This window comes from Struthio camelus, chromosome 2, assembly GCF_040807025.1.
Source record: "Struthio camelus isolate bStrCam1 chromosome 2, bStrCam1.hap1, whole genome shotgun sequence".
In the NCBI taxonomy this organism is placed as follows: Eukaryota; Metazoa; Chordata; class Aves; order Struthioniformes; family Struthionidae; genus Struthio; species Struthio camelus.
The window spans coordinates 16789706-16810663 of record NC_090943.1 but is presented as its reverse complement, the minus strand read 5'-3'; the positions used below and the strand labels follow the sequence as shown (position 1 = coordinate 16810663).

The window sequence follows — 20958 nt, the reverse complement described above, 5'->3', positions numbered from 1 at the left end:
TACAAACACAGGATTTTAACTCAAATGAGCAGGTTATTTAAGACAACGTCTAGGGGATTATTAGCAGCGGTGGAAGGGAGAATGCTGAGAGAGTTGGGCAGGTGCGTTTTGTCAACACTTTGAAGAGATGGGTTGCTTTTTGCCCACTTGGAGCCTCCCTGGAGGGACTGATGGAGCTGCCAGCAAAGAATTATTTGAAAGAAAGGATTTGGTTTGGAGAGAGGTAACAAGCCTTGGAGCAGACAGGTAGATCTGAGAAATGATGGTCTAGTAGTTCAATGGGGGCTTGCAAGTGAATCTTTCAAGGATGACCACTGCTTCCTGGGCTTTCTTCTTCCCTTAGATCAAACCTTCTGAGTGAGGAACTCACAGCAGACACAGAATCATCGTTATGGCAGACTTGCAGGCATGTCAAAGAAACTCTGACAACCCTCCTCTGTCCACAAGTGAGGTTTATAAATCTCCAGTCCATCTGATCCAGTGTGAACCTGCCTCCTCTAGGCAGTGGAGAGTGGGGGGACATGCTCAGCCCCTGGTGTGAAGCACCCACATGCCCAGCCTGAAACCAGTTACAGCTCATCATTGCTTTGAAAGTTTTCAGGATACATAAATGGAGATGTCTTGACTCCAGCTGCCTTTCTTCCTTAGAAGATTGGTCTAATTTCTGAGGGCATATCAGGGGAGCTGGAAAAAAATCAGAACTATGACATTATTTGAATAGCTGGCAACCTTCCCATGCTTTCAAATGGCTTTTAAAACAATGCTTTTGATGCACGTATTGCTAGGTAACACAGAGGCTGAAACCTTAATTTTAAGGTGATTAAGTTATCTGTTCCTAACCATTAGGATTTCAGTGACAAGGGCTACGAGCCCCTGAGATCCAGAGATCGCAGTAAGATAATTGAATTGTGATTCTGGAAATTTCTGGAGTTCTGTGCATCTTTATACACTGCTGCTTACATTTGTTTTAAGGAAGCAGAGTTTGGAATGGAAACAATGGGCTAAAGTTATTGCTGAATTGACAGAAAGTCAATGGTGTTATGCCAGTTCACAGGATCTAGTTGACTGGTTGATGTTTGAAAAATATCTGGAAAGTGTAAGGAAGCTAAAGGAATAAAGAGCTTTTCTCCCAGCCTTTCACAGATGCCTGCAAAGCTGCCCTATGCCTCCATGGGGAACAAACTCCTGCCTGCAGGAAAGCCGAATGTGGCTGTCCTCTTTCCACCTTGAAACTTCATGCCGAATCTGCTAACTTCTCTGGGTGGCAAACACAGGTCGCATGCATACCCTTAAACTGACTTGTGGAGGGTTCAAGCCTTCCTGTAAGTGTGTTTAGGGGAGAATGGAGAAAAGGAAAGGAATTCTTTGGAGATGAAGTAATGGCAAATATCTCAAAGATGAAAAAGAGGGGCCAAGATTTAGACCTCGGCAAGCTTGCTCTCCTGCGTAGGATATGCATAAAGATACGCTCAATGCATAACACTATTTTATGATCCCTCAGAAGAGGAAAACCATCTTGCTAGCACAATAATTCTCATATCTACAATATTGAATGTTTCAACAGAAAAGCCTTGATGAAGTGAAAGCCAAGAACATTAAGGATACTGAGGCCTATTTTTCCTTGCAATGAAGCATGAGTTGGTAAGAAGAGACACTTCGTACTGAAGTTTTTTAGCTCTAAATATGTTGGGAAATATTTTCTAGCTTGTAAGTAGAACTCATATTTTGGGACACAAGCTTTGCCAGGAAAACAGCCAAAGTATAGAACTATATTCTGATTTGGAAGCTTGTGATTGTTCTGCCAGATGGCAGCACTTTTTACTGTGCCATAAGACAGGCTAAACAGCAAATACAGGAATAGCAGAATATGGCTTAAAAATTAAGTGCTATGTAAATCTATCAGCTCAAAACTGCTTAAAAGTTTTTTAAAAATATGATTATTATTGCAAGAAGTAACTAATGACCTGATTTAGATGTTAGTGTGTGCTGAATATGTAATTCTGAACAGATGACATTAAAGATGGAAGTGCTTTTTGCATATGTGGCATATAAAAATATTTCCCCAAGATTCTTCTCCTTAAAAAAATAAAATACAAAGAACTGTTCTGCCTTCCCCTGCCTCTCCAACCACCCTCCCCAGCCAAATTCTCACTACACACCCTCACACTTGAGAATTTGTAGCAAGATGTCACGAACGCTCTATTACTCAGCTCCAGTATGAGAGTTCTCCATGAAAAAAAGAAAATAATTAAAGCCATATATTGCCAGTGTGGTCTAATGGAGCTTGTGATTGCTCTCAGGATTTTAATTTCTCTGTTAAGCTTAATGAGATAGTAAACAATACTTTTGCTGTAATACAAAGGGGGAAAAAAGTAATAGAAAGACTTAAAAAGAGAAAAGATTAAGATAAAACATATTAAAGAAGAAATAAGCACATTGTATAGCCTGCACCACATGTTTCAGCTTGCATTAACTTCACAAACATCATGACCAAAGATGTTTTTCCTACCAGATAATTAAGCCAAATACATTTCTGTGGGTGATTCATCTACAGGTTTTTTTATGTGGTATTAGGCCAAATTCTGATCACCTGCCACCATTATTTTGGCAGTCCAACACCTTAGCAGTGGGTGTTTAGTCTTGGGGGGGGGGGGGGGGGGGCAGGCAGCAGGGCAGCTCAGGGGAGATTCACACTGCTGAAATTAGGAACACACGCTTATGGAATTGCTGTAGAGACAGAGAGTGCCCCTGAAGACCTATGTTGAGCATGTTACTGAAATGTCCTTTCTCCTGCTTAAGTAGGGAGCATAGAAGGTTGCTTTAGGTCTCCTTCATGTGGAACAAAATGCTTGGAGACCAGCCAACATGAAGCCCTAAGTCTCAGGATGCTTCTGATAGTGAAGAGGTGCCAGACACATGGCTCCATTTGGACTTGGTCTCATGATTATTTCGTGTTAAGTACATTGGGTTTTTTCTGAGGGTAGGCGCTGTTTGCTGAGGGTATGAGGCTTTGTTTGCCTTGGAACTGCTCAGGACGCTGTTCAGAAACAGGGTGTTTGCTTAGAAACACCTACTGCTTCCTAGGCCTGGTGCCTTCACTTCTAGCTGGCCTGCAGGACAGTCTGAGGTGAGGAACATCTCCCTCTCTCCTGCTGCCACCGTACAGCGGGTGAGGCAAGACACGCAGGAGAACAAGTGAAGAAAAGTCTGTGGGACCTGCTCCCCGTCCTGACTGCGGGTGGTGCCCGCTGACTCTCAGGCGGGAAACACGAGTGACGTCTGGCTCCGAACTCAACGCAGTCCCAGCAAGGTGCTCTCCTCCAGCTGTGCGGAGGAGTGGAGTGAAACGCTGTGGAGTTTGCCCCTCTCTGGGCAGCTCCAACGGGCCAAGAAACGCGAGCTCAGGGCTCGACATAGTCACGGCATCGTGGTGACCCCGTCTCACAACTGAGCGCTGTTATGCAGGCAAAGAGCAGCAGGGCACTGGAAGACATTTGTTAGTGCTGTGTTTTCCCAAGGAGAACGGCTGCTCATTTACACAACGCAGATCCGAAGAGAAAGTTTTGGGGTCAAATCCAAGAGCCGCTGAGGCTGATGGAGACATTTTCACTGGGAACAAGAGGCCGCAAAATGGCCCTTTACTCTTCCACGTGAAAGGAAGGCAATGAAAGGTACTGAAGAAACATTTTTTTGTTTTGTTTTTAGAAAACATAGCTGGTAACATTTCCTTTGCAATTGTATCTTAAGTGGCTTTAGAAGTATGTCTATTTGTCTAACCTCTTATTGCCCTAGTGCCTGAATACCTAATATTATTTTATTGCAATGGTTCTATATTTGTGGTTTAGTGTATTATTTAAAGGCCCAATTTAAAAGGCCTTACACTGTCATTAAGATGAGATATATGTGAGCAAGGATTGCAGGATTTGCCTAGGAACAGAGTGTGGTACTAAAGGACTGAGAAAAACACAAGTGTAAAGGGTTTCTTTGTGCTGGCTTTAATGGAGAAAAGAAGGAATGATTATGCAGAAAGGACAAAGAAAATGACATTAAGTTCAAGCTAGTTTTCAGTAGATTAAATCTACACTGGCCATTTTAGAGAGTCTTGCAACTTGTATCGTGAGAGAGAAGGCGCTTGTTTCTGAGCCAGACTCCTAGCTTTCCAGGATCTTTGCTGTGGATATTTAATTGTGTGTGAATATTTTAACAGGAAAATACAGCATATGGCTAAACCAGGTCGCGGAAGATTTATGCGGCTCTCCCATGTAATTTACAGGAAGACTCTGAAAAGAAATGCTTTCTTGTTTTTCCTGGTTCTGAGAGGCTGAAATGCAGGTCTCCCTTGCGTCTATTTTATTCAGCATATTTATGGACGTGTTTATTTATTAATGAAAATTCTTGAAAGCAGACATAAGATGCACACATCCATTCTTCAAACCACTTACAGTAACTATATCAACTTTCTGGATCTGCCGCTTACTTGGAGACTATGAATTCCAGGAAAAAGTGTGTGAGTGGTAGCAGGGAGCGGGCAGGGAGAAGTATTTCTTTATTTTGCAGTATTTCTTTATTTAGGGCAGTGCATTTTTGAGAAGCTGAAGCTTGAAAGATGAACACTGCAGCTGTCCAGGTGCTCCCAGGCCTTCCCAGGATCTTCGTCTGCAATATGTGAGCCAGGTTGTATGACAAGCGATGTGCATGGCACAAGGCAAAGCGGGAGGAAATGCAGCGCTAGCCAAGCAGCAGGGATCCTTTCAGCATGGGGCTCCAGTAATGAGCCTATCACATCCTACACAAATCCACAGACCAGCCACAGATGGCATGTGTAGTCACCATGCTGGAGAGAGATTATGAAGTAGTCCTAGGTGAACTATGGACAAACGTCTAAATGAAACATTTCTGCTTTGCTCTGGCCGAACGTGTGTGTCATGAAACTGAGGTTGCTGTGAATGCCGATTCACAAGCTGCTACGCGTGAGATTGCAGGCTTTGGTGTTTGGGAACTGACGCTGCAATTTTCAGAAAATTTTAGGGCATTTGAATAACTAGCCCCAAAACACTCATGAGAGTGGGTTTTTTATGCTTTTCCTCCCAGCTTTCCCTTAAACATTGATGAAAATGAGGGAAAGAGATAAATGGTTAGAAAATGTTCTTCTTTTCTATGTTCTCATCACATGCAGAGCAGAACCTCTTTTGAGCTGGTGTGTGGCAATGAGTTTTTCTTCAGCGGAAGTGTAAAATACAGTTGAGCCCCTTTGTGGCCCCAGATAGCTGAAACATAAACAATACGGAGACATATGCTGAGCCCTGAGCCAAAGCTGAACTTTATGCCTCCAGAACTTTTCATGGGATTGAACACAGGGGCTGGGGTTTTAATGGGAGAGAAAAACGTCATGGAAACATGCAGAGAGAGGGGAGAAAAAGCCACGGAGGAAAACAGATTATGGCATAGGGAAAAAAGTTGATGGAGAGCTTTTCAAGTAGAGAATTGGCTGAAGAGAGGCTTGGAAGTGTGACAAAAGAAAGTAATTCCTCTTTGACTCTTATTCTGTTCAGGGAGACAGGCCTTTATATATTACTTCTAAATGAGAAGGTTTGCATCACAGGAATACTTTATTTTCTCCTCCTCAGAAAAAAAAATCCACACAGGCCCCTAGAGTAGCTCAAAGAGTTCAGGTCAAATAGATAAAATATATTTATCAAGACTTTGCTACTAGAGTCGCTGTAGTGTGCCCTTGCTGGGGTTTATCAATGCCAAGAGCATGTTATAATTCTAGAAGGAGGGAGGCTAGGGAGCCCTAATAAATAAGTTACGGGGATATTTATGCTTCCAGCCACCTGCTACCCAGTCAACTGTGTTAATGCCTGGCAAAATCGAAGTCCCAGTGAGATTTCCTGTCTCCTGAATATTAGTTTCCCCTGTAGTAGGTAGATGCCTCTCTAATGGGTTTCTGGCCACCTGCAGACCTGTCCAGCTGGGTAAATTGCATTGCATTGTAATGAACCTGCCTAAGCAACCAGGAGGAAAATTGCTTCAAAATTATTTCCATAATGGGGAAAAAAAATCTTAATTAAAATATTATACTCTTAAACAGCAAACAGAACAGTTCTACAACTGAAAGCGCTTAATAGTAGCTTGCTTTTTTTGTCTTATCTTAAGTGTTAATGAGTATAGCTGATGATACTTTTTGCAGGTCATACTATCAGGACATACTAAGATGTGTGATCTGTGTAGTGAGACATATGGGGACATTGCAGGCATTATTTGGACATGCTGTTTGGATATTTTATTAAAATACATTTTCTAGGCACTTCATAATGCACCTGGCGCCCAATGTATTCATCGTTAATAAATTCCAGGGGATATATATGTGCAAAGAAGGCAAGGTCAGGGAGAAGGTATACATATCCCATAAATAGTGCACTCCAGAGACTTTTGTCCATTAGATGACAAATTTCACCCTCCTTTCCTTTTCACCTCCCTACAGATACCCCCCTGGGGAAAACTAGCTGAGGGATCCAATGGATATGTGACTCATGGAACATCAAGAATAAGTGGAAAGGAAAATAACCTAGTTTCTCACACTGCCATGTGATTAATGACAGAAAATGAAGTGGCAAACCCTTATGGGAAAGGAAGAGAGTTTCTGGTGTAGCAAAGGTGACGTGTAGGGGCAGCCGTCTCTAACCGTAGGACCAGGGAAGATGTTGTCCTTTCTGAAATGCTCCAGCCCTCAGGGTGAGGAGATGAATGGCCTGGCCTCATGAGCTCTCTCTTGTGCACAAGCATCTAGGGAAGTCTAGGCTGATAAGTATAACCTAGAAGTGTATATTCCTGCCTTGCGTTTTTCTATTGCAGTTTCATTATTGCAGATCTCTATTTTAATCTGAGTATGACCAAATGGAACAAACCTTATCTTTTATGCCTGTCTTATATGGTAATAAACGGATTTGGTGTTATCCAGTAGACCCTGAGAACTATAATTTTGATTATTGCAATTATTAGGTTGTTCATAGAGCAACACACACTACACATGGTTATGAGTCCCCCCTGAGTCTGCAGGGCAGTGTCCATTTGACTGCAAAGGCCAGCTGTAAACAGGTAAGTTTGGCTGTGTCTAAACTGGTGGGGATGAGAGAGCTTTCCAGATTCTACGCCTGGACCTTGCTTCATTTGCATCGAGGTGCCTCAGTGGCACCAGGTGCCCAGGGGGGCTGGGACACTCACCTGCCCCCTCACCTCCATTTCCCAGGTGGCATGATCTGCAGATGTCTTAGCATCTACGGTCATGGGATAACTCTGGGCAGCAGAGATGCCCTGCAAAACAGAAAGGATGTTATGTTTGCAGAAAGAAAACTCCTCTGGAGCTTTTTTTACAATCAGTAAGAAGGTGAGAGGAAAATCTGGAATTATGAGCTCCCCTGATGCTCCTATAGTGACAAAATCTCCTTATGACCAGGGTAAATACCTACCTCTTCTGTGCATTCTGTAGCTGCATTGGAGCTTTTGCTTTTGAATTTGGCTCTGACTGAGTAAATATTCTGATTCTGTCTGGGCTTGTGGACTGTCTAGCTTCCCTTGATTTGTTAAGTGAGCCTCTGTGTTCAGTCTTTGCTCACTGACCCTATACTCCTGGACCCCAGAAAGAAACAGTCAGCAGTTAGTAACAGAAATCACAAACAAACTCAGTGACAATTCCTGCTTTGAACGTTAAAGTGTGGCAGCTTTTACTACCATTTCTGGGTTTGTGCTCCTTTTGTGATCTTTCTACAGATAGATGAAATGTGGTTAATTAACCTGCCATCACCTTCTTTTTTGTGAGTCAGTAGTCATGCCAGCTATTCTGTATGCTGTATGCTGAAGCTTTTCAGTGGTGTATGTTCCTGCCTATACTGACATTTTATTTAACCTCTTCTTAATCTACTAAGTTAATTCAGTTTTGCTGGGTTTTTTTTTTTTGTGTGCGTGTGTGCTGGTATTTCCAGTGCTCCCAGTCTTCCTAATCATTTTGGAATAGAGAACTCACATTATTGTAAGGTGACCAAGATGGTCACTCTTTCAGTTTGATTCTTAGCACTAGATTGAACGTGGCCATGCCTTTCTGGAAGGTAAGGCTTCTTTGTCTTTGCAGAATATACCTTACAATTGGAGTTCAATAACTACCTTATTTTTCTTAGATAATTTGTCTGTTATGCTAAGTTTTCAATGAAAACTACAAAAGCAGAAAATTTGCATTTACCTAAAGAAGCTATGAAAAAAACTAGAACTAAAAAATAGCCTTTGATTTGATACAGCCTTAGAATAGTGAAATTAGTAAGTAAAATTTAGATAAAATAGAGAAAGATAGCTACTACTGCAATGCAGTGAAATGGAATTAAGGAGTCTGAGTGATTCTTTCTTGTAAAGGTCAACATCATCGACTGAATTTTTGTGAACCCAATAAATTCTAAGATATGCTATAAATAGGAGCATCTCAAGGGCAATACTTAAGTCATTCAATTGAAAAATGGGACAAAATAAATAGTAAAATGATAATGAGAAATGGCAAATCAAGTTAAAATGGTATGTTTAGACCTGGCTTTCTTGATAACACAATTTTAAAATGTTACCAAATCAATTCTTATTTATAATGCGTTTTGGAAAGAGATTAACTGACTTTGGATACAAACCAGGTTTCTAAACAAGTTTTCAATAATGCCAACACTATATGTATTTGTCTATTTTTAAAGGCATCACGGCAACAAAAATCTCTCTTTACAATTTGGTGTGAATTTTAACCAGTAAATTTAATGTTTTCTGAGAGAAGGAACAAATGGTTTATTGTGTTCCATTTTATATAGAACTACAACATTTTATTTCAATTTTATCAGCTAAAAGTGCGATTCAGTAGGGAAGATAATTAGCACAGGCTTATAATAAATTTTGGCAAGCTATATTTTTAAATCTAGGATTAATTCAGGGAATCCCAATAGTTAATCTAATTTGACCTCCTACAGGGCCCTATCACAATGGTGCATTGCAGCTTTAAAGCATATTCATTGCTTTTTAGCAAATAGTCCCCAAAATTCTGTTTAGCTCTAAAACTTTTAAACTAAATTAATAAAGAGTATAACATCTTCTCTGTGGATCTGTTTTCTATGTGTATTCTTAGTTAGATTAGTGTTAAAAGTAATGCTTTTCCCTCTTACTGGCCCTGAAGAACCAAAGTATTTGACAGTTAGCTCTGGAAGTAAAGAAGAGGCACAAGGAGGTGAAGAGACATTCCCAAAGATGGGCAAAAGCGATCTGGAATGGAACCATTTTTTTCTGGCCCCCAGGCCAGGCTCTGTATGTGTGTCCATTCATTTTATTCAATACTGTAGTATATAAGTATCTTCTATGGAAAATTAACAGCAAAGTCCTGAAGTCTTTGACGCTTCTGCCTTTACAGAATCTGCTATCCATATCGGATAACGTTTCTGATGTTATGTTTTTGCTGGGAGGTGGGACTAGAAAGGGATTTCTGTGAATGATATCTTTCTCAAGGAAACTTTGTAATGTTTCCTGAATATGGTCAGATTTCAGACCAGTCTCTTCTCATGAAGAAGAATGTCTGTAGCCAGTGTCCAGCATTAAAAAATGTTTGGTTCCCAGCTGTATGTGCTTTGTCCTGACTGTAAAAATTTCGCTGTCCCAAAAGCACATCATGGTTCACAGATCAAATTTGATCTTTGAGGTACCGGAGCTTGATCAAGTAATTATTTCATCAGAAGATGAGCAGGAGCCAGAGAAGGGATTTGAGCTTGTGCTGGGTGGCTAAATTAATGTAAAGGAGATAGCTCCTTCTTGGGCTGGCTGGTTCCTTTCTTTGTGTTGTACCCCACTGAGAACACACTAGCTCTGCTCTGTCATCCAGATATACATTATACACAAGTGAAACAAAGAGTTTGTAGCTGGTGGGATGGAGAGTGAAAATTCAAACAAATTTTGGCAGCTGCAGGACGTTCTGCAGAAAGGCACAGGAAGGAGACGGCAAGCATTGTGTTTTACCCAAAAAGGTATTGCCTACTCGAATTCATTTCCAGGTCATTTGCTTTTTTTTATGTAGATGAATATTATCCACAGTCGTCTCTAGTAACAGTTTATATACTATCTAGCCCCTTGCCTGAGCTGATGTTCACAGAACAGAGTGGTGAAGGACAGCGCTCAGATCTACTCTGCAAGGTGAACTGTCACGTTAAACTACATCAGAAGAAAAATGGGAAGTTGTAGACATACCCTGTTCTCTCAAGGACTGTTTTGGGGTTTGAAAACTTTTTCATTCCCCTGTTCCTTAGATAGAGTGTTCTTCCCAACTAATGCATTTTGACCACAACTTCTGCCTTCTCCCATTTGTATTTTGTCTGCTGAGCGCACACACAGCAGGTCAAGGTAAAGTAACAACAGGAAAGCATCTGAGCGTACACGCACAATAACCAGAGGCGCTCACACAGAGCAAGTAGGAAGGTCATGGAAAAGTCACAGAGAGGGCAGAACCTAGAAGAAAAATGGACCAAACAGGATACTTAGACAAAAATGATACTGATAGCATCTTTACCTGGTGTTTGGGGCACTCTACCCCCTAACAACAGAAGCTGTGTGACTCAACGGGTAGGAACGGAAGGATGAAGGAGGAGCTGATAACTCAGCGCTGTCGCTCTGGGCATCAGTAATTTCTTCCTAGCAGAAATCAGAGCGGCGATACATAGCTGCTCACCGAGGCTAAAAGGATGCGAGATCCCAGAAGAATCTATCTCATTCCTCATTCTCTTTAGGATCTTCACAAAACTGGGAGAGATAATGATACCAGATTAGATGGCCACTATTACCTTTTTTTACAATTTTATGTTGTTGTTAAGAGTTATCTGAATCATCTCATGAACTGATCCAGTAAAGTATGTTCTAAAAAATGCCACATATGAAGTAACAGATCTGCAAACCCTGTGTCTCAGGCCTGATGTGAAGGCAGCTCCCCACCCTTGCTCAGGAAAATATTACAGAGAGAAGGAGCCCGAACAAGGAGGCACATTCTGTGGTGGTCAGCAGAGAGAAGGGGAGAGAAATGGAAAAGACCGCTGGGCAGGCTTGAAATGTGCTTGTCTTCATCTGTTGTGTTACTGCTTTAGAAACTCATTCCTCTTACCCTGTGAGCGAGGAAAAATTTGTAGGCACAATAGTGCACAGAAATCCAGTTAACTGTCTAAGTGTGGCCAAGGTGTGCAGTTTCTGACTGTTGTGTGAAGCCAACCATGGGAAAAGGAAAGGCCAGGCAGAACGTAGAAGAAATTGTGTTTTGCGAGGTGCAGGCAGTGGGTGAGACCTCTGAGGACTTCCCTGCGAGCTGAGGGCCCGTGCCCACGTCTCAGTGCTGAGTGTCCCCATGGAGCGGGAAGGCCAGGAGCGCCATGGGGAGCTGCTGCCGGCACCTGCAGAGGGGAGAGCTGCAGGAGCAGAGCCAGCGCCTGGGCAGCAACAAGCACGGTGAGGAGCAGTCCCAGGAGCGAGGCACACTGGCATACCACATCAGTTAAACTGCGCCTTGTTCCTTAGACTGGAAAGCTTTCATCCAAATATCTTCGGCAAATATCTTTGCCTTAAGGTTGTGAGTCAATTATATTTTCCTCCAGTGTACTGAAGGTCAGACAAGGTGAACTAATGATCCTTTGGGATCTCAAACTATGTAAAATGAAGTCAAGAGTGATAAGAATAGCAAAACAACTCAAGTAAGTGTATCCTGCTGGTTATATTGTATTCATTTTGGTTTTGTTTTTAATTGTAGTCATTCTCTTTTGAGAGGTGATGCAGCAGAAGTGAATTTCCCGCTGCTCTAAGGACTCTAATGAAGCAGCCCAGGTTTATTACAGCAGTTGGCACATGGGCAGTCTGTTGTAGCAGCGTCAGCCCAAGTTTGCAAGCCATTAGCATCAACTAGCCCAGCACTTTGTTTCTTCTTTATTCGTTTCGTATAATGAAATGAATTTCATGATTTATATCATATATATATCTCATGATTTATTCATATCATATTATCTCCCCAGTGACTGCTACATTGGTACGCCAGATCCCAGATACCTCCAGATCCCCATGGAACTTGCCCGTTACATATATCTTTTACAGCAGAAAAAAGTGGAGACAATTAGAAAAGGAATTTTCACTTTTATAAACCATTAGGAAAACTTGTGGAGTTCTCTAAGGCAGTTTGCAATGAAATACTTTTGTCTGAAAGATAAAATAAATACTCAAACTACGAGCTTTCAGCATGGATTAAGGAATCTAACAGCCAGAGCTGTGTTCTATAATTATGGTATTCAAGACAGGTGAACCCAGATAGTTTTTGTATAGATTTCTGAAAGATCAATATTGTCTCTCCTTTTTTATGCCTGTCCTATGACATAGATAGATACGTTACTGGAAAAGTTGCGTATTTGGCTGCTGCAGATGTGGGAGAATTACTGACAGATCCCCTGAAGATACTGAAAGAAACAATTAGAGCTTTCATTATATTCTCTGACATGTAGGAGTTTAAGAGGTTACCTATAAATGTGGCATGCTGGTTTCTTTTATAAAAATGGTCTACTTTTTTGGAGGAAAAATAACCCTGTAAGTGTTAAGATCTTACCTAACTTTGTAATGAAAAATTTGAAGAGGTGTTGGTGATGGTGAGTGATTTCTCTTCTCTCCCACAAAAACAGGAACAATAGAAGTGAGGGTCATCATGGCTACAATTAAGACACTCTTATTTCTGAATCCTGTTGTTACTTGTGTATTTTCTTGGGGTCTGAAGTTTATCAACAAACTAAAATGCAGTTTGAATCCCACTGCTCTTTTTCCCTCATAAGGGGAATTGAGAAGACCAGAAAACAATGTCAGGAAACCCTTGTATTTATTTTTAGATATATTCGTTAACAGTTTTCCCTCCCTGCTCCAGATAAGCTCCCGCTGAAGTGGATGACTAAGGACTGCAAGATGTGTCCGTTTCTTGTGGCGGTGTTTTACTTTTGCCTGAATGGAAGGCCTGGCTAGGTTCAATAGTTCAGTGGAGCAAGCAGCAGCCCCCTCCCCGAAAGGGTAGCTCATTCCCCATGCAAAATTCTGACTGTGATTAATAGAGAAAAGTGGTCTTTGGGGAGCATTTAAATGCACCTTTCTCCCTGGCACTGTGCAGCCTTTGCAGCGATCAAGCAGCACTTTCATGCTCTACATGGTAGAGCAGGTATGCCCCGAGGCCGAAGGAGGCAATCCTGCCCGTCTCTCTCTGCTTGTAACCCTACGTTTCCCTTGTGCAGCCGTTAACAGACCTGCCTGAAAGCTTACCCTGCAAAGGCAAGGCACAGAACCGAAAGAGGAGCTTTGTGGTCTGGTTGCCAGGGTGGTTGCCCAAGTGGTAATGCCAGCGCAAGCGCTGGGGTGGGGACAGGCAACCGCGGCTCTGAGGATGGCAAGATGAGCCCTTTTTAGTGGCCACACAGTCTTCAGGTGGTTTAAGCCACTTGTGAGAGCACACCCAGAAAAACAGACAGGTGGGGAGAGTTAGAAGCTAGTGTTGCGAATTACTGGGGAGTTTAGTAATAAGAGAGCGTAGCTGCTCAGGAATTCAACCCGAGCGACCAATTAAGGGATCAAAGAGCAAAGATTCAAGTGCTAAAATTAGGCCGTGATATTTGCAACAGAGAACGATTAGGGTAGTGAGGTGTTAATATTATGCCGTTGGAAAAGAACTTTAGAGAACTAATGGGTAGGGGTGAAGTAAAAATAATTACAATTACATTTAATGAGGGAAGTAGGAGAGCAGGTTAGCACTGTTTGCTCTCTGAGGAAATGAAAGATGAAGAATGAGACTGAATAGAGAAGAGAAAAAGGCAAAAAATAGTTCATGGAGGAAAAATGAAAATCACTAAGTTGTTTCCTTTGTCTAATGGTATTGTAAAAAGAAATAATAAAAATATAATTGTGACATTAGGGAAGTTTCATATTCCTGGATGATATAGCAGCCTCAGTTCCAGGAATATCTGATCATCCAGTAGATATCAGTAGGCAAATCTTTTGTCCAAATTAATCAGCTTTAAGAAATTAAGATTTAAAAAGCAGTGCTATAGAGGGTCATCTGTAGTGGAGGTAAAGTTTGCTTTCTCTGGCTGAATAGCACCATATTTCTGCCAATATGTTGTGAAAAAGCAGCTGGCTTGTTCACAAAAAAAGGACACAACAGCACATTGTACTGTATGGTTAAACTACGAACTTGAGCATCTGCTGCAGTTAGGGAGGAGTTTATTGATATATCAATATCAATGCCATATGGCATATAGACAGTTCCTTGCTATTAAAAATCTTGGTATTTATATGGGGTTGTTATTGTATCAAATGTTACCAGTGAGTCCCACCAAATGCCTGCAGGCATTACAAACAGGGAAGGCAAGTGAGAGGCCTGAGACCACGACGTCAGAGGCGCAGACAACTGGGAATAGAGCAAATCTCTTGATTCCCCAGCTACAGTGTTAACCAACTGCCTTTCTGGGGAAAAATGCAACAAAGATAGGGAGGTTCAAACAGCAGTGGGGCAGCAATTTTTTTGTATCGGTGTCCTACAACAAATTTAAAATTACTGACATGAGAAGCCAATGGGAAGAAATGGCAAGAAGGGACTGAGCACCAAAGTTTTTTGTACAGTACATATCAGGAGATGGGTAAAATTCTCTGCAGAACACAAAGTTTTTTGTACAGTATATATCAGGAGATGGGTAAAATTCTCTGCAGAACACAAAAAGGTGCCACATGTAGATAACAGGCACTTTTCTGTATGTCATCCCTAGGGTCCCACTAGTTCCACACAATCCAAAGTCTCATCTCCAAATACCACCTGAAGAAAGTATCTTGTCCATCAGAGGAGGCTGAGTTTCCTGCAGCGTTTTGTAATGTGCCTGGGCCACAGATAGTATATTAGTCACTGATGTATGCATTTCATTGATGAGTATAAATCCTTTAGATTAGAGAAGCTGCATCTTATTTTTTTCACAGTCTGCGTAGCTGCCCATATCTCCTAAGCACCATAAGGCTTTCCAGCTCAAGCTCCCAGGAACATGGGCCGCTGATTGCTGCCTGCCAGCCAGCAGAGCGAAGCAATAGCATGGCAGGCTTTGCAAGGACTTATTTCTTGTTCTATTCCAGAAGTTACTTTAGTGGTAGCCTGTTGTTTTCTCTGCACTCTTGTGGCAATGGCCCAGGTGCACAGGCCTCTCCAAATGAAGTTTGATCTCTTTGGAGGTGATCTTCTTTGATGCTTCTGGCTCATGAGGATAGCTTACCAATAAAGCCTAATATTGCCGTCTCCACCTGTAGACAAGCGGCCTATGCGTAACAGAAACGTGGTCATGCACACTGAGCTGTTTGTCCATTACAAAGCAGTGTGTGGGAGGATGCAGAAAGATTAATGCAAAACCCATGGGATGCTTTGCTTGAGCTCTGTGCTTGTATTTGCATGATGGTTTCCTGTCAGTGCATTATCTCATGCCTCTTAGGGGAGGACAGAGACCAGCACAATGTACTCCTAGCCCTCTTAGCTTCAGTAGCCTTATATGAAATATTTCTCATATTTTAAAGTACAGCTAAAGATCCAATTTGATCTGCCTGTTGTCTCACTAGAATCACTCTGTTCTGTCACAGAATATTCTTATTAATATATAATTAATATTAATCCAGGTAGGTTAGCAATGACCCAGGAAGGCTATAACAGTGGTTAGATGACTCTGAAGAAACAGAGTGCTTGTAGAGAAAAATATATTATTGTCTTTTCTACTAAAGAGGCTTGTCAGGTGTGAATACATCTTGTCACACAGAAATACAAGGGTGAAAACCATAGGTTTTAACAACTATTATGTACAGAAACACATGCACACACACATATATATTTATATACGCACATATACACATATGTGTGAACCTTATTTGAGATCTTAGAAGAAACATCTACGCTGTAATTTCCTGTTTACAAGTAGAAGAACTAAGAGGCTGTCATATGTAAAAATATATGTATATATAATTGTACATGTATATATACACAATATATATGCCCACAAATACTTTCATTTACAAAAAAATCAAACAGTATCAAAATAGAAGAAAATATTTGATAATAGTATACAAAGTAGGAAATATTATACCATATTAGTAATGTGAGGTGGAGTGTGATACAATTACATTGTCATATTGGCACATCGATGGCTTTCTATAGTTGGAGCTGAGATACTTGATTTTAAGCTTGCAGTAGCTTTGCCTATGTCTTCTAACTCAAAACTGTATTTACTTTGTTAGGTTAAATAACTTAAGCTTTACTGTGTTCAGGAAAAGGGAAGGAAGGAGAGAGAAAGAGAGAGTGCACGTGCGATATGAAGGGCAGTGGATAGGACAGTTGTTGCCCCTGTGTAGAATTCTGTGGCCCCTAAAATTCTGTGGTGCCCTTAATGATAAAGCAAAGACTTTTTGATCTTTAATGCACATAACCTGTAAGTAATATGCTATTATTGCATATGGGGCATATGTTACAGACAGCTCTTGTCTTCAATAATCAGTCTTTTGCTTTTATAGATCTGGAAAATGTTTTTATGCGGTAGATTGTGCCACCTGAATGTTGGAGGTTTCTTCTCTTGTCCTCTGAAGCTGCTGGAGTTAGCATTTCTCAGAGACAGGGTACTAGACTAGATAGAAACACAGGAACTGCCATGTCATCAGATCAGCCTTTAAACTTAGTAATGCTGGTCATGGGTATTAAAAAGTCAAGCCATGCTTCTAATGCCATTGGATTGGCTTAACAACTCAGAGGCTTGTTTTTAACTAATACCTTTTTGGTGCTTTTCTGAATCTTTAGATACAAATGCTTCAACTTTCCCAGGTTTCCTTCTCTGCCAAGAGAGCTAGAGATGTCCCTGTGCAGTGTCGAGAGTCCAGCAGGTGAGCTCCTGGGAGAAATGCCAAATACACAAGACATAATAAAATCAGGAGTTGGATTATTAGTAACTAGGCCAATCTAATTAATACCTTCTCAACCCAAGAGTTTAGAAAATGAAGCATGTAATTAGAAGTAACACAAGGCCTTTGAAATCCCAGCCTTGAGGAGGTGCATACGTGGAAACAGGACTAGGATAATAATAATTCCTGAAAGAAAAGACAGTCATGGTGGGTAGAAAGCCAAATGGTCAGGACTGCTCAAGTCTTGTGACTGGTCGGTCAGTTTGTGCCAGCTGAGGGGTGGGAGCATGTACGAGGAGGGAGGCTCCTCGTGTCTTGGCGCCTCTTTTTACTATTAAAACTCTGAATCTTCCAGCCTGAAAAAAACACATCTCAAATCACAGGGATATTGTGGGCTTTGAATTTATCATCTGAAAGGTGCAGTGGGTAGTTTTGGCAGGAAGCTGTGGCATCCTTTATATCTTAGTGTGATTTAATCCAAGCAGAGGCTCTTCCTTGGGCTGCAGAGGCTAAGGCTATGAGTGGTTTGACTGCGTCAAGATTTTTCTTCAGAGCAGAAATCGTGCTGGCAGGATAGTTTGGAGCCGAAATCACTGGTGTTATGACATTTTCCTTTTGCCATCTTTCTGTTCACAGATTGCTGTTGGGTTCGGTTCCCTTGAACTGACATGGTAATAAACTAGGCACAGGGAAGCCCTTCTTTGGCTCTCTCTGCTGCAGCATCTTCTCTTTCTAGGATGCATGGAAAAGGCAAAAAGATCCAAGTGACCGTAAGCTTTTTTTTCTCAGTCCTTGTCTTTTCCACACCGGATCCCCTCCATTCAGAGACCTGCTACCTGCCTGGTCTGAAAGGGGAGCTTCGCCATTAACTGTCCTCTTGCAGTTGCTTGGCAACACAGGGTAAAGATGTAAACAGAAGGACAAAGAAAAATGATTTAACTCACGAGACAGCCCAAACAGCTTTGGAGGTAGTTACTCTTTCTGTGGTTTGGCTCATGCTACAAAATTTTGCTCCCAGAAACAGTGTGACACCCGCAGTTACCACCGGTATGCCGCATACGTTGCAGACGCACATATGGTTACAGAAAAGAGTGTTTGCTGGCGTAGCTCCTGCTATCTGGGGAGATGGTGTAAATAGATCAACAGAGCAATTCTGGCTGGTGGCGTATGTTTCATCCACCCCGGGGCTCTGCCAGTGGAGCCCTCTGTTCCCCTTGCCGGGCAGTGGCAGCCGGAGCGCGTGCCTGCCTGTGACCCCGAATGCTGCTGCTCTCATCGCTTGCCATTAGGATACATCGGGGCTCGATTCGTTCAGCATCTCGCTGTTGCCTCAAATGCCCGGTGGCATGTTTCATTATGTAACTCATTGGCACTTGGCACCTCCAGTGCCTGCTGGAATGAGATTCAAGCCCTCACAAGGCATGTAATGTATGCGGTAGCGGTGCCAAAGCGGAGACTCTCTCTTGTAAAATGGCTTTGATACATCGATAAATGGAGCTAACTGACAAAAATTCCTTAACAATGAAATATCATTTCAAAGCCAATATTTTTTTGGAGTGCTGAAGGTACAAGGAGCCCTAATGACTAACAGAGGATCGTTATGTATGCAGGTGAAAAAGGGAGATGACAAGGATTTTAAATCAATCTATCACATTATGCATTTACCTGCCAGCAGTGAGTTTTTCACCCCTTTCATTTTCCACTGCCAAATACCACAGATTCAGGCTGGTAAGCAGAGCATTTGGGGGCAGCATTTACATTAAAAATGAACCTTTTACATAAATTATGACCTCTTTTGTTTCCCTGCTGACTGATGCACTTTAGCTGTCACATGCCCATTGTAGAGGGTCTATTCTCTCACTGATGTGTGCATGTAATTCTCCTTAACATCAAGGCGAGTTACAAGTACTCATTTGGGAAAGACAGAACCCAAAGTGCCTCTAAATGCTTATGACAGGGGTGCCCATATCGCCAGGCCCTAGGAGCCACAATCTAAAATTTTCATCTGACTGAGAGCCTCTCCCTCAGCCACCCTCTGAGGCCCGCGAGTCCCACTGCCCTAGCTCTGCTGCAGTCTCCCTTTCTCTCCCTGAATCTGCCATGAACTCCTCATCATCCATCCCAAACTCCCGCCTCTCCAAACTACCCCGTGGTGATGCCTCCCAGCTCCCAGCCCAGCCTCTACCTTGCTCCAGCTGCAACCCGTGCCTGATTCCCTGCCCTCCGCCTCTGCAGACACCCGCACTACCACCGCCTTCCTGCTTCCAGGATGCCGTATATCAGAGGCATGCTTTGCAGTCTGCTGGCTCTGTGCGTGTCACACGTTGCTCCCCCGGGGCGGGGAGGCGGACACGTGCAAGTCACTCATCCTGCTTCCAGCAGGCCTCCTTGCGTAGAGGGACCTTGGTAGAAGCTGCAGTCTTCCCCTTCCTGTTATTTGACCTACTGTTTTCCCCTCCTTGCTCTGGCACATCTGATGTAAGAAAATGAGAGCAGGCTGGGGAGGCCGGCAAGCCGTGTGTGGATCGCAAAGAGTGGTTTGGCCCCCCAGTATTGTGGTCCCAACGCACGGGGATGGCGGAGCTAAGGCACCACAGCAGGAGATTAGCTCTGGAAGTGAGGGGGCTCTTTGCACTTTATGCAGTCCTTTCATCTTTGGACCTAGTTAGCACTATCTTTGTGCTAGGCAGGGAATCAGGGTATCAGTGACTTCTCTCACTCATCCCTGAGCCTCTCGTGGTGTTAGTACTGCCACAGAAGGTATGGGAGCAAACCTGACTCTTCTACGGACGTATTGGGACTGGTAGGCAGGAAAAGAGTGGAAAAACGGCAGAGCTATTCCACAAGCTAGGGAGGAATGCCCCATGAAAAATTTGCCAAGGCTTATGTTTAATCTGTAACTCCATTCTTTGTTTTCAGTGGGTGGAAGATTACAGGGACTTCTCAGGTCCTCATTTATTAGGGCTATCAGTTTCTTTTTTGTGACACTACCCCATATCACTATAAAATAAAAAATAGCCCAACTAAAAGTACAACTAATGTTAGAGAATCTTAGAGCATAAAAATACTTCCAGACCATTTATCTCTTAAGTGCAGACAGGCCCTATTCCAGCCTTCCAAAGGCTGAAGACTAATCACGACAGTAAAGTTAACTCACAAAGTAACAAGATGTCTGCAAGGTTATATAGAGGAGGGATACTGCCTCACGGAGGAAAAGAAAATTGCCTGCCAGTGGCATTGGTAGTTCTTAAAATTAGGAGTCATGAAAGAGAGAAGGATGGTGAAAACACAGAAATGGATTATTGGTTCACCTTTGGGAAGACTCTGGGCTGGAGCTGCTGGATCCAGCACTGTGCGCAGCAGGGAGCAGCGAGCAAACCGCTCCCTGCACTATCCGGTTCAATGATCAAGATCTGCGTGTTTCTTAGCAGCATGAGATTATTGGGCACTTGAAACTGAGATGAATTTGAAAGATGCTTTCTAATTTCCAGAATTTGCTCGGGATGAAACCTTGTGGGTCTACCAGCTTTTGTGAATCCTAAATTAAAACAACAGAACAAAACAAAACACCCCTCTGGCAAGATGATCTGGGCCCATGCAACTTTGCGTTAGGTGTTCTCCTCCTGCCAGGCAACTGAAAGCATTTAGTTTCATAGTGTGCCAGAGTCATGTAAGTTCAGTCTAAGAATGCGCATTGCGGTATGATTTACTACTTAGTTATGCAGTTATTCTCAGAAATAAAGTCTTTGAATTTTGTTTCCTTAATATCTCTTATGCACTAGTACTCTTCATATCTGGCAAAAAGTCTTCTTAAATGCAAAATAGGTAGACAAAACAAGAGTGTGGCAGAATGCTATTTTCGGAGAGTGAAACTGGCAAGTGCTTGATAGGTCCTACCGGTATTATGTGGCCTGACTTTTAGGCTGGTAAACATGTGCACTTCTTGATATGTACTTTCATGTGGGGAAGGGGTGTAGTCTC

General features: G+C 42.4%; 1 long non-coding RNA gene across 9 annotated transcripts in view; it reads left to right on the top strand.

Annotated features, from left to right (window-relative positions):
* The window catches only part of LOC138066288 (uncharacterized), a 79457-nt gene that overhangs the window by 2652 nt on the left and 55847 nt on the right, over positions 1-20958 (top strand). For 7 of the 9 annotated variants that reach the window (XR_011139568.1, XR_011139570.1, XR_011139563.1 and 4 more), the window contains exon 2: positions 1565-1641. The exons of 1 other annotated variant lie outside the window; for it this stretch is intronic. This is a non-coding gene — a long non-coding RNA (uncharacterized lncRNA). Of the gene's footprint in view, positions 1-343; positions 1642-20958 lie in introns of all 9 variants that reach the window. One more of the 9 variants, XR_011139564.1, reaches the window with a different exon arrangement.